Source organism: Grammomys surdaster, unplaced genomic scaffold, assembly GCF_004785775.1.
Source record: "Grammomys surdaster isolate TR1022 unplaced genomic scaffold, NIH_TR_1.0 130, whole genome shotgun sequence".
NCBI lineage: Eukaryota > Metazoa > Chordata > Mammalia > Rodentia > Muridae > Grammomys > Grammomys surdaster.
This window is the reverse complement of record NW_021604588.1, coordinates 15,875,573-15,888,349: the sequence shown is the minus strand read 5'-3', so window position 1 is coordinate 15,888,349 and position 12,777 is coordinate 15,875,573. Positions and strand designations below refer to the sequence as shown.

At 43.4% G+C, this 12,777-nt stretch overlaps 1 long non-coding RNA gene across 1 annotated transcript; it reads right to left on the bottom strand.

The window, feature by feature from the left end:
- Positions 1–3,595: 3,595 nt before the first annotated feature.
- Positions 3,596–10,737, bottom strand: LOC114612894. The gene is made up of 3 exons (XR_003710104.1): positions 10,624–10,737; positions 7,075–7,148; positions 3,596–3,864 (listed from the first exon to the last, which is right to left on the bottom strand). It is a non-coding gene; the product is annotated as an uncharacterized LOC114612894 (long non-coding RNA).
- Positions 10,738–12,777: the final 2,040 nt, after the last annotated feature.

Here is a 12,777-nt window from a genome sequence, read left to right as displayed (position 1 = left end):
CAGAGGGACACAAAGATAAAGAGAGTAGAGGGAAAGACAAAGGTACTGAAAAGTTTTCAGGTAGACCTTACTTGACAGAATCAACAACAAAGCCCTGACAGAGTTTGGCCTGAGTCTTAAGTAACTCCAGGTATATGCCAAATGCCAAGTAATGTTGAAAAAGACATTTCTCCGGCCTGTAATTTGATATCAGTCTAAAAATGATAGAGTTAGATTTGACCACTTACAAACACCTCACCACTGTTAAAATCAATGCTTCTCTGACAGAAAGGAAACGTATGGACGTTGTTCAGTCTAGTACCAACTGTGCATTTACAATTCTCAAATGGTAACCTCAGCTCCAGGAAGTGCTAAGCATTTGTGTACATAGAAAAGTAAATTTTGTTTTATGTTTATTCAGGCTACAAAATAAATGTAGATGGCTCTTGCCTGTCCCTGAAGAAGGCACTGTAAGTGTGGTCAGTTGCCCTGTACATGTCCAAGGTCATAGAAGTCATTGCTGCTATTGCTTTGGGCTAAGACTGCTTAGAGAATCAGGGTTAGTTTAATCTATCAGACACTGCCCTGACACTATCAACAGCAACACATATACTTCTTCAGATACTTGTGCCCATATGAAAGTAACTTATCTCAGATCTTGTCTACATCCAAAGCAAGACATTTGTGAACCAACAGACAACAGCCAGTGATCTTATCCCAGACCCAGACTTGCAGGTTGAGTTTAAATAAACAGGCAAACAAGCGAGGAAAAATATCCCTTAGCACACAGGAGTAAAGTCATGTAGCTCATCAGCAGAAGTAAGCTTGCAACATCAGCCTCATTAGCACGGCCCCAGGGACAGGAGACGTCAAGTTACTGGATGGCAAGGATGTGATAAGAAACTTGATAATGCCCATCTGCTCCTGGGGTCAGGTCTGCCTCAAGCAGGATCCTGGCAATGCTCACATGCACGGAGGGGTTCATGTGCCATGAGTGTCCATGTGTGTTTAAAGGAGCTGTAGGTGGGACAGTTAATATAGGGCTTTCCTATCCAGGAAATCTATATCCCTTCCAAAGCCTGGACTTATTAAAATCTTGAAGTCTCTCACATCTGTTACAAGGCATGTATCATAATTTAGGCACATTACTGGGTGCTGCACTCTGGGTCTGAGGTTACAGGCATGCCAGACTCCTCTCACTGCCAGCCCAGGGATCATTACTACTGGCAGCCTTCAGGGCTTAAGAAGCATGATTCTAAGAAGAGCCATCATACTGGAAGGCTGTGAGCTGGCCAGCTGGGGTGGTCCCAACGGTGGATACCCCAAACCTCTCCTCTCAGTGTAACCAGAGCTCCTATGAAAGAAGCTGCCCCCTGAGGTGTTTCAACAGCTATAAAATTCCCCTAATAACTCATTCATAGTTCCTGTCCTCTGGACCACCACCATGTCGATGGAAACTGAGTTGGGTCCAAACAGGATGAACTAAACTTCTGTTCAAGCAAAAAACTTATCCCAGGGCTGAAGGGCTTTAACTGGACCATGGATAATGTTTTATTGCCCCAGCACCAGGGTGAACTCAGCCCCCTACACTTAGCCTCGCCTTTCACAATGTTATTTTTAGAATTCTCATTACACCCAGCTTAAACTAAAAATATGATTCCCAGGAATAGCAGAAGCAAGTTTTAATTGTGCAAAGAGAAACAAGTGCTCATGGTCTCTGATTACATATGATGTTTCATGTGGCTGGCCTCACTGTGAGAGACATGCTCTCTGACTGTTGGATTCAGTTCGTTTTGTTTTGCTTTTCCACCCAGCTTCTTCAGCACTGGGGTTGTCTCTACACGATGATGCTTGGATTTCTGATAACATGAAATAGAATCCCTGTTTAGGAAAGAAGTTCACCTCCAAGGAGTGTCCTTAAGCCATTCCAAACTATCCAGTGCTCGACAACCCCACACTGTGTGCTGTCTCTTACTGGGAGGCAAAGGCCGTGTGGTAGAAGAGCTTTGGGGTCTGACAAATGGCATCTGGGTCTGTACTTTGTCAACCTCTGGGACCCAAGGCACTTCTTAGTCTTCCTTAATCTTACTCTTCCATTAAAAACAATAGTAGGTAGCATGCTGATAAATGAAATAATTAACCTGTGCTGTAGAAGTCTCAAAAGTACCAGGTTTTTACCTAATTTTTATACTAGTCAAAAATACTAAGGACATTCTGGACACAATAAGATAGCATGAGAGGCTTATGTATGCATGCATTGGGCCCTAATGAAGCACATCTGGAAACATGCATGGCTGTGTAGCAAGCCAGCATGAAGTGCCACACTATGAAGTTGAAACCCAGCCTAGACTCTGAGATCACTTTTAAGGATGTGCTTTCTCATGAACTCAGGCTGGTTCTAGAAGAATCTCAGGACAGTCATACTTTCTGTCCAGTGTAGTTGGGGGCTAAATACATGGTGTCTAGGAAGAAGCTGTCTAAGCCAGAGCACCTACCTCTCTGCCTCTTATCTCCAAATTTTATACCTCACCTTCTGCAGCTTAAAAAAAATGCCTATGTTGTACATGGGCTGGACCTAGGTCCCCCAAACACATGTACCAGATGTGCAGCTTGGTCTTCATGAAGGTCCCTCAACAACTGGATCAGGGACTGTCCTTGACTCTGTTGCCTGCCTGTGGATCCTGTTTCCCTAACTGGCCTGTCTGGCCTCTGTGGAATCGGATGTGTCTAGACTTACAGTGACTTGATGTGCCCATGTGGATTGGTACATGGGAGGCCTCTTCCTTCTCAGAGAAGAAGGAGAGAGGGTAGAGAGGAAGATGCTGTGTGAGGAGGTACTGGAAAAAGAGGGGGGCTGCAATTGGGATGTAAAGCAAATAAATAAATAAATTGATGGAAGAAGAGTGCATATGTTGTCTCTATCTCCACATGTGGCCATGAGGATTAAATGAGAAAGGGTGATGTATGCATGCCTTCAGTCCTATTCTATACCCAACTGCTCAAAAAAGATGTACTTTTCATAAGATTTTAGGAAATGCATTATTGGTAGAGACAACTGCTTGAGCAGAGAGAACAGATAGATCAATTAAGGGATACTTGTCATCTTGACTGGCATCATATATGGTCTTGACTGGAATCAAGGGTGTATTTTGGGAGAAAGAGCACAGTTTCAGATATCTGCTCTAAGTAATCTTAGAAGTTGTGACCTGCTTTTCATCAGTGTGGATGCAATGTCTCCACCTGGTTCATGAGTTTTCTGAAGACAGGAACTTCCATTGGAAGCCACTCAGTGAATTTGTCAGTCTTATCTTCTCTAGGGTAGTCATTTCCTATCCCAGCCTTCAGATAACTCTAGACATATTGGTAGCTAACTTCACAGTGAAATGAGAGTACCTTTTCAGATGAGAAAAACATATTTGAGAGATTTCTGTCTAAAGAAGCATCTAGAGGTCTTGAGCATAATTTTTATTGTCTCTCAAATACAACTAACCTAGAAAGGAGCTTGGTCAGAATGGACAAGACAACCATGATGAACTTAGGTTGAGTAAATGTGGAATGGCGGAGGGATGCAGAATATTGAATTGGAGAGGGGTATGAGGACTTATGTCTGGCAGGGTCACAGGTGGGGCACGGGGCGCGGGATCGGAGAAACCACGGCTGCAGCGGTGCAGGTCTCGGGCAGTAGTGGGTGAGAGCATGGCACTTCCCAGGCCGGCGAGAACTGGAGTGAAGCAGCTGTCCTGGAGCACTGTTCGGTCGCGTGGGGCGGCTGGGCCTGAGAGGGTGGGGATCAGACTGGAGGGTCTGCCTCTGCCCCAGCCTCCAAAGGCAGACAAGTGTTACAGCTCTTTCGGTTCCTTCTCTTCGAGGGCAGCCTGGGAGTGCCTGCAGAGGGAAAAGTGTTACAGCTCTGTCCACTGCAGAGCGGGGAGGAGAGAAGTGTTGTTGTCCTTTGAAGTGCACAGGATAGCCAGCAACTGGCGAGGAAACGTGACAAAGCACTCCGACAGCTGGAAAGATCCCACACCACACACACCTCTTACTTTTGAGCTCTGGGGAGAGCAGGTAGCTCCTATTGGTTTGGTTTGAGAGCTTGGGAATGCCTTATTTGCATGGAGGTGTTATTCCTTCGTGATCAAGGCCATGGACCTCTCCGTGAGAGGGGCTGTGGGGAGCGGAAGCTAAGAGAGCCATATGGCTTTGGGAAAGTTCAAAGCAGCCTCCCGTCCTACTGGTCTTCTTCAGACCAAGGTTCCCAGGGCTTCAGATCTTTCTACCAAGCTTTCTGGCTTTTTCTCATAGCCCACTGCCCCACAGACATACATTAACAAAAGGCCCAATACATTTTCAAAGTCAGACTCTCGCAAGTGGTTGCAGGAACCAGTGGGGCACTGCAGTGTGCTTTCACTGTTTCTGAGCCTCCAGCTTCTCCTTCAACACCAGGAAACTTCCACTCTACTTTAATATACACAGAAATAAAACTCTTCTTTCAAAGCAGGCATAATCATTTCACCTACCACTGTGAATAAACAGTGGAGTAGTAGAAAATGAGGAGGAAGGAGAGGTACCATGTCAACCTCTCCCGGACTCGGATACCATCAGTCAGCCTGTGTTGACCCCAGATATGGCTGTGAGATCACAGACTGACCCTTCCACTTCAACTCTGGGCATACACAGCCTGAGCCCAGGAAAAGCCAGCGCTCCCTCTGGACTTGTCTGGACCTGCTGTAATCTTCTCTCTGCTTTTTCCACTTGGACTTCCAGCCCCATAGCCCACTCTGCCCCTCACTAGACAACATTTCCTACTTTCAACCTTGTCTGGGGATGTCTGGCAACTCATTACTTACGAGTTCAAACATAGCTCTGGGGTGTGTAAAAAGAAATACAAATGAATCAGGAGAAGGCAGATAGCTGAGGCCAGGCATGTCCAGCTGCCCAGCCTAGAAAAGAATGACCAACTAGGGGCAGCTTGGCTGGACAGCTGATCCTCACTAATCCTCCCATGGGTGCTCACTTTTCACCTACCTATGACCCACATGTTGTTCTTTACATTGCTGGCTCCATTTTCAAACCTGTCAACGGGCTTGTGAAAAGGTTACACACATGAACAAAGCCATGAGCAGCACCAGGAATGGGCTATGAGGAAGAAGGCGTGGAACCACAATGGGGCTACAGAAGGACCTGGGAAACTGAGTCAAGAAACTGTGAGCTTACCATTATCTTTAATCACAACCAAAATGAGACAGGCTTTAAGTCACTGTGCCCCTGTCTGGTAAGAATAGAAGGCTTGCTACAAATCCAAGATGGACTACACATACACATTTGTTGAACTATATTTATCAAGTTTCTTAATAGAAGGGGCTCAAAGGCCTTTGAGAAAAAACTCTTTTTGGTTTGTTTGTTTGTTTGTTTGTTTTTTGACAGTGACAGAAGCTAGCAACAAGCTGTTTACTATTTTTGTTCCGTTGCCAAGTGGGTGACTCAGTGAAAATAGGAACAGCATCAATTCTGTTTGTAGGAACACACAAGGTTGCTGTTTGCAGAAGTCCTGTGTCCCTAAACTTCTTTCCAACACTGAATCAAAGTATCTAAAATAAGATGGGCAGCAACATCACTAAAGAGACATTTGCTCAGATGGCCTGGCCTCCCTCCAAATCATCACACTGTCCTGCTATGTCGGGATAGCCAGACTCAGCCTTTCTCTAGACGTGCGTGTTCTGTCATTTTTTCTAACCCAGGGATTCTCAAGCTCCCTAATGCTGCCCCCTGTTAGTGCAGTCCCTCATGCTGTGGTGACTTCCAACCATCAAATTATTTTTATCACTTCTTTATAACTGTAATTTTGCTACTGTTATGAATCATAATGTAAATATTTTGGGAGATAAAGGTTTGCCAAAGAAGTCAGGGTGAGAACCACTGCAACCAGATCAGCTGATTCTGCCTACCCACCAAGTTCAAGGAACTGAAAACCACAATAGCAGGTGATGGTGATCTCAGGGTCACATGGCACAACTCCTTCATTTGAAGCTTCGGAGGTAGAGTGATCAGGTCTCCCGATGGCTTACTATGCTCATCAACGAACTACCTGATTCCTCAAGATAGAACTTGGTTTGAGAATTTTATATCTGACCAGAAAAGCAGTACAAGACAATGTAGGAGAACCATCTTCCAGAAGCTCCAAGGGCGGCATTCAGGGTCCCACTGTTGGCAGCATCCTCTCAAAGCTGAGAAACAGAACCTAGCCTTTCTCCCAGACTATAAAGAATTCAAAGCCCTTGATGAACCATGTAACAAAATGAGAGAAAACACCAAAACAACCCAGAGTCTAATGAATAATGCAATAAGCAAGGGAAGAAATGCTCATTCTGGAATTTCGGAAGCACTGTGAATATTTCAGGGTAACATGATATTAATTGGACATTTTCACTGTGGTATCAGAATTTAATAATCATCAGATATAAATAAATATATGGAAAAGGCCATCTCATCACAACTTCACCTTCCCGTGGCCTCTGTCTGAAGGAAACTATACTAAGAATATATGATTCTCAAAGAGGGTGAGATGAATATCTGAACTTCTCTTCATGGTCTTAAGACAGTGGTTCTCAACTTTTAATGCTACAACCCTTTAATATAGCTCTTCATGTCGTGGTAATCCCCAACCCAACCAAAAAATTAGTTTTGTTGCTACTTCAAAACTGTAATTTTGCAACTGTTATGTTTTTTGTTTGTTTTGTTTTTCGAGACAGGGTTTCTCTGTACAGGCCTGGCTGTCCTGGAACTCACTCTGTAGACCAGGCTGGCCTCGAATTCAAAAATCCGCCTGCCTCTGCCTCCCAAGTGGGCCACCACTGCCCTTTGCAACTGTTATGAATTGTAATGTAAATATCTGTTTTCCCATGGTCTTAGGCAACCCCATGAAAGGGTTGTTTAACACAAGTCCCCTAAAAGGGGTCATGACCCACAGGTTGAGAATTGCTGTCTTAAGAGAAGTCTCAAAATTGTGACAGCCACAGTTTCTGTCTTACCTGATTTTCTATGGTGGGATAAAACACCCTAAGAAGACCAACATAAGGAAGGTGTGTTTTCACTCACAGTTCGTCGGTGTGCTCCATCACAGTGGGGGAAGTCAGGGCATCCAAAGGTTTCAGCATGTGGTCACATTGCATCTGCAGTCAGGAAGAATGGAACAGTGAAGCTTGTGTATAGATAGCTTTCTCCTTCTGAACCAGCCAAGACTGGAGCCCAGGAAACAATGCCACCTTCTGTAGGCTTGCTTTTCCTACCTCAATAAACTTAACCAAAATCATCCCCCACAGGCATGCCTAGGGACTAATTAATTTAAACCATCTTAGAGGCTTGTCTCTTAGGTGATCCTAGAACGTATCAGATTGACTGTCAACACTAAACATCATATCCTTCATACTCAAGGGACTAATGAGAATAAATGCCTTTCTCCTAACCAGCCATCCTACACTATGAGAAATAGCCAAATATAGGAGGGGTAACAACACTAAGTGGTTTCCCTCCTTGGATTCGCCAAGGCAACGTTCTCATAGTATTTCCAAAGATCACACGTGGGCCTTTGTCAGCAGAGTCTCACAAACACCAATGAGGATGTGTCACCACTAGCACTAGCCTGAAGAGTCTCTCAAATCACACTGTTGGCAGGGACAGTCCCAACAGTAAGCAGAGGCCTTGCAATAGAACAAGAAGGCACTTCAACCTTTCTAATGGTTATCAGTCAGAAGGGTTAAGCTCCCTTAGACCAGAAGCTGAAATGGGGCTACTCGCACAGTGGCTTACTGAGGGAGTGCTTCCAGGGAAAGATGAGACAGGGAGACCAGCAACCAGGATGATGGGGTCAGAGGATGCAAACCAAGGCTTTGGACTCTGATAGACTCCTCCCTGATTCCACTACAAGCTCTGATATATACTAGAGTAAGGGGGAACAGGGCTTTTTATTTCTTGACAGTGACTCATTGGTTGGGACATGTAGTATAGTTGAAGGAATTGAAGCAGTAGAAGAGGGATCTAAGGGAGAAGTAAGGTTGTCATCTAGAAATGGACATTTCTGTTCTCCCCAAGGGGGTCAGCTTTAAGGTGCTACCATCCTATACAGCATCTACTACCAGATATAAAAGGCTACATTGGCATGAGATCTACCAGGTCCACCCTGTCCACAAGGAGCTTTTTAATTCTCCTGTTCCATTCCTCTCCACTAGTGAGGGAGGAGCTCACACTTCCTTTCTGAAGGGTAAATCAACTCACCTATATTGTGAGGTTACTATACCTACAGTGACACAACATGATTAAAAGCAAGTTGGGAAGAAAGGCTTTATCTAGCCTACACTTCCACATCACAGTTCATCATTGAAGGAAACCAAGACAGAAACTCAAACAAGGCAAGAGTCTAGAAGCAGGAGCTGATGATGCAGAGCTCATGGAGGGGTGCTGCTTACTGAATTCCTCATCATAACCTGGTCAGTCTGCTTTCTTACAGAACCTAGGACCACTACCTCAGCAGTGGCATCACCAATGATGGGTTGGGTCCTCCCCCATCAATCAATAAGAAAACGGCCTACAGCTGGATCTCATGGAGGCATTTTCTCAGTTGAGGTTCCATCCTCACAGCTTTTGTCAAGGTGACATAAAATCAGCCAGCACCACTGCTCCCTGGTAAACCTGACAAACATACCACTGTTAATTCATAACTTTTTCTTTCTCATCCCCCCCCAATCACACGTTAATACCAAAATCGCAATATAAAACACTATAAATATTTTTAAAATACCAACATTAAAAAGACTCATAGTCTTTACAAATCCAAACACTTTAACAAAATTTAGTCTCTTAAAAAAAAAAAACCGAAGTCTTTTTTAAAACCTAAAGTCTCTTTAAATGTTTAATTTCTCAACCTTGGGCTCCTATAAAATCAAAACTAGGGTATATGCTTTCTTCCTTCAAGAGGGAAGAACCAGGGCACAATTACAATCAAAGCAAAGCAAAACTAAACTCCAAAAAGTGTAAATAACACAATCTTCAATGATCTGGGATTCACTCAACCATCTTCTGGGCTCCTCCAAGGGTCTTGGTTCGCTCCTCTGGCTCTGCCCTCTGCAGCACACACAGTTTGTCTTCTAGACTCCGGCTGGCTCCACTCCACTGCTGCTGCTGCTGTTCTTGGTGGTTATCTCATAGTACTGCATCTCCAAAATACTGGGGTCTTCTGCCACAACCGGGCTTCACTCTCACCAACAGCCTGTCCTGGGCTGTCCTCATAGTACAAAATCTCAACTTCTCTTCATGACCCCTTCAATTCCGGGGCTCCCACTGCTACTCCTGCTGCACTTTCAATGGCCTTTCCTGGTCTCTCACAGTGAGCCTCAGCTGCTCTCCGTGACCCTTTAATTTCTTCAAAACCAGTACCGCCTGGGTGACACATTACCAAGTTTGGCTGCCAGTATGAGGTACAACCTTGGCCACCTCTGGAACACAGTTTCTGTGTGCTGACTCTCATGAAACACTTCCTAGAATATTTCACCTCAGTGATGCTGGGTTCTTCTTAATCACTGTTAATTTCTCAGCCCCAGCTGACTAGCACTGATTGCCCCAGTAACTCAAAGTTTTCACTTCAATGATGCTGGCGTCTTCTTAGTCACCACTGACTCTTCAGCCACTGTTTACTGGACACCAAGCTTCTTCATATAAAAGTCCAAGTAGAGCCTTGCTTCCCTCTGAAACTTCACAAGCCAGGCCTCCATCGTCTGCACTGCTCTCAACAATCTTATCTTCCAAACTCCTACTGAACAATTCACTGAATTTTATACTCCTTGGCTTTTCTAGTCCAAAGTTCCAAGGTCCTTCACAATCCTCCAAAACACATGGTCAGATATGTGACAGCAATATCCCATTACCCTGGTACCAACTTGTCTTAGTTGGGGTTAATACTGCCATGATGAAAAATAAAATTAGGGAGGAAAGGGTTTATTTGGCTTCTACATTACAGTTTATCTCTGAAGGAAGCCAGGGCAGGAACTCAAACGGGGCAGGAACCTGGAGCCAGGAGCTGATGTAGAGGCCTTAGAAGGATGCTGCTAACTGGCTTGCTCATCATGGCTTGCTCAGTCCACCTTCTTATTCCACCCAGGGCCACCATCTCAAAGATGCCACCATCTACTGTAGGCTGGCTCCTCCCCAGTCAACCACTAACTAAGAAAATGCCCTACAGACAGATCTCATGGAGGCATTTTCTCAATCACTGTTTCCTCCTCTTGGATAACTGTAGCTTTGTCAAGTTGACATAAAATTAGCCAGCATAACCTACAATAGACCTAGCTGGAGATGGAAAGAGTCTTAGCTTTGGTTGAAATGCAAAGCTTTAGTTAACTGGTGCAAAATAAATATTTTTAATGTTTGATTGAAATATTATACAAGAAAATAAACAAGGACACTTAATAGAGCTCAGTAACTCTTTTGCAAACTGCACCTGTAAAATAGTGCCCATAATTAAGAAACAGAAAGTCTCTAGCAACCCAGAGCTCTCTTCATACCCATTTCCAGACTCTTCCATCTCAGCTGTACCACAAACAACAGCTTAGTGCATTTTGCCTGTTTCTGTTTTGTATATAAATGGAATGTTACCTTTTGCATACTTCTGTGTCCAGCTCCTTTCTTTCAACATGATATGAAATGAGTCATTCACGAGTCTGTCATCCATGTAGACTACGTTTTTGTTTGTAGGATTCTTTGGGTGGCCTAATATCAGTTGACTTTGCCACTCTGCTGTTGGTAGGAATGTGCTCTGCCGTCTAAGTTCATCACACACAGTGGGCTTTAAACCCGTCAGTACATCGAATGTGAAGGATCAGATCACTGTGTACATGTCTGTCTTCTAAGTACTATGCACCAGGAAGTGGAACTGTTGGGGTTATAGAGAAAAGTGTAAATGTGTGAATGTGTCAAATACTCCCTAAAAGTTCTTAAAATCCGAGTAACATTCACAATCCCACCAGCAATAAAGCCTGTTTTAGCGGATCTAGACTTTTGTTCTCGTTTGGTATTTCCTTTTGTTTTTCTTCTTCTTTTTTTTTTCATTTGGAGCTGGATTAGTTAATCACTGAATTGAGATTTTATGGTTCACAGTATATTTAGGGCTTTTAGTGGCTCAAGAATGTACAAGTAGAACCTGGAAACCTTTCTGGTTGTTCACATAGGATGAAGGAAGATCTCTACAGCCAAGTAAACATAAACCTGTTTCTTCCAGTTTCATGATACGTGCTTGAATCTTTTCATTTCACCCTTCTGATAACATCAGGCCTTCTTGTTAGTAGCAAAGATTTTTTTTAATTATGTGTGTATACACACACACACACACACACACACACACACACACACATATATATATATATATATATATATATATATATATATATATATGCATGTGCATGGACATATAATATGCATATGCTATACATACGCTATACACACAATACATAATACACATATGCATCTAATATACATACAACATACATATAAATGTAATATATGTATTGTTTATATCTCTATATATAATACATATGCATATACATAGAAATAGACATGTAATGGGCATATAATCTGTATATTTTAATATTATGCATGCAATACATATATGTATATTATACCCAAATATGTACATATATACATATATGCACATGCATATATATATATGCATATGTACACATGAATATGCATAGGCATAGACATGGGGGAGGTTATGCACATGTGTGGTGCCCACAGGGACCAGAAAATGGTGTTGAATCTCATAGCACTTCGGTTACAGGGAGTTGAGAGCCACCCAACATGGGTGCTAGGAACCAAACTCAGTTCCCCTACAAGAAATGTTTTCTCTTAACCACTAAACCATGTCTTCATCACGATTATAGAAGCAGAGGGAAGAATCCTTTATGAATGACGATTTTTAAAAATTGTACTCTAAACCTCCTCATCTTAGTAAATGTAGGATTTCTGACTGTCTGCAGCCACACTTAATCTTGACACTTGTCCGAGTAATCTCAGAAGTCCTACTTCAGATTGTATTGCATAAGAGCCTAAGGAGGGCTGTCTGCATTAGAAAAGTAGGTAAGAGTGCTGGGTCATTACTTCTGATAACAAAGAAGTTAAAGAAAAGAAGGAGGGTCTATATGTTTAGACTTCTTGGCACCCTTGTTCATCCTCACCACCTTACTCTCCAAAGGAGCACATGTACACGGAGAACACACACACACAGCACACATACAACACACACACATACACCACACACACATATACCATACACAATACACACAAGCCCTATACTACACACATGTACACACACAACATATAGTATACACATACACCACACACGCAGTATACACACATATATCACACACACATACAACACACACAAACCATACGCCACACATATATATACACACATAACACATACACAACTCACACACACATAAAGCACTACTTAGACCTGAAGCACTCCCCCAGAGCCCAGTCCAACTAAGAGTGTTAGCACACACCTATAATACCGACACTCAAGAAGGCTGGCTAAAGCAGGAATGTCTGAAGCTCAAGGCCAGGTGGGGCTGCAAAACAAGGCCTTGTCTCCAGATTTCAAATGTAAAAAGATTCCAGTTGATGGCTGAGCTGCATTCTAGCCTCCCCATGTCTCCACTTATAAGTGGAGTCTGCCTGCAATTGCTGCATAATATAGGTCCTGCATTGGGACTCAGAAGGCAAGCCTAGCCCTCTCTTTAATTTCCAGCC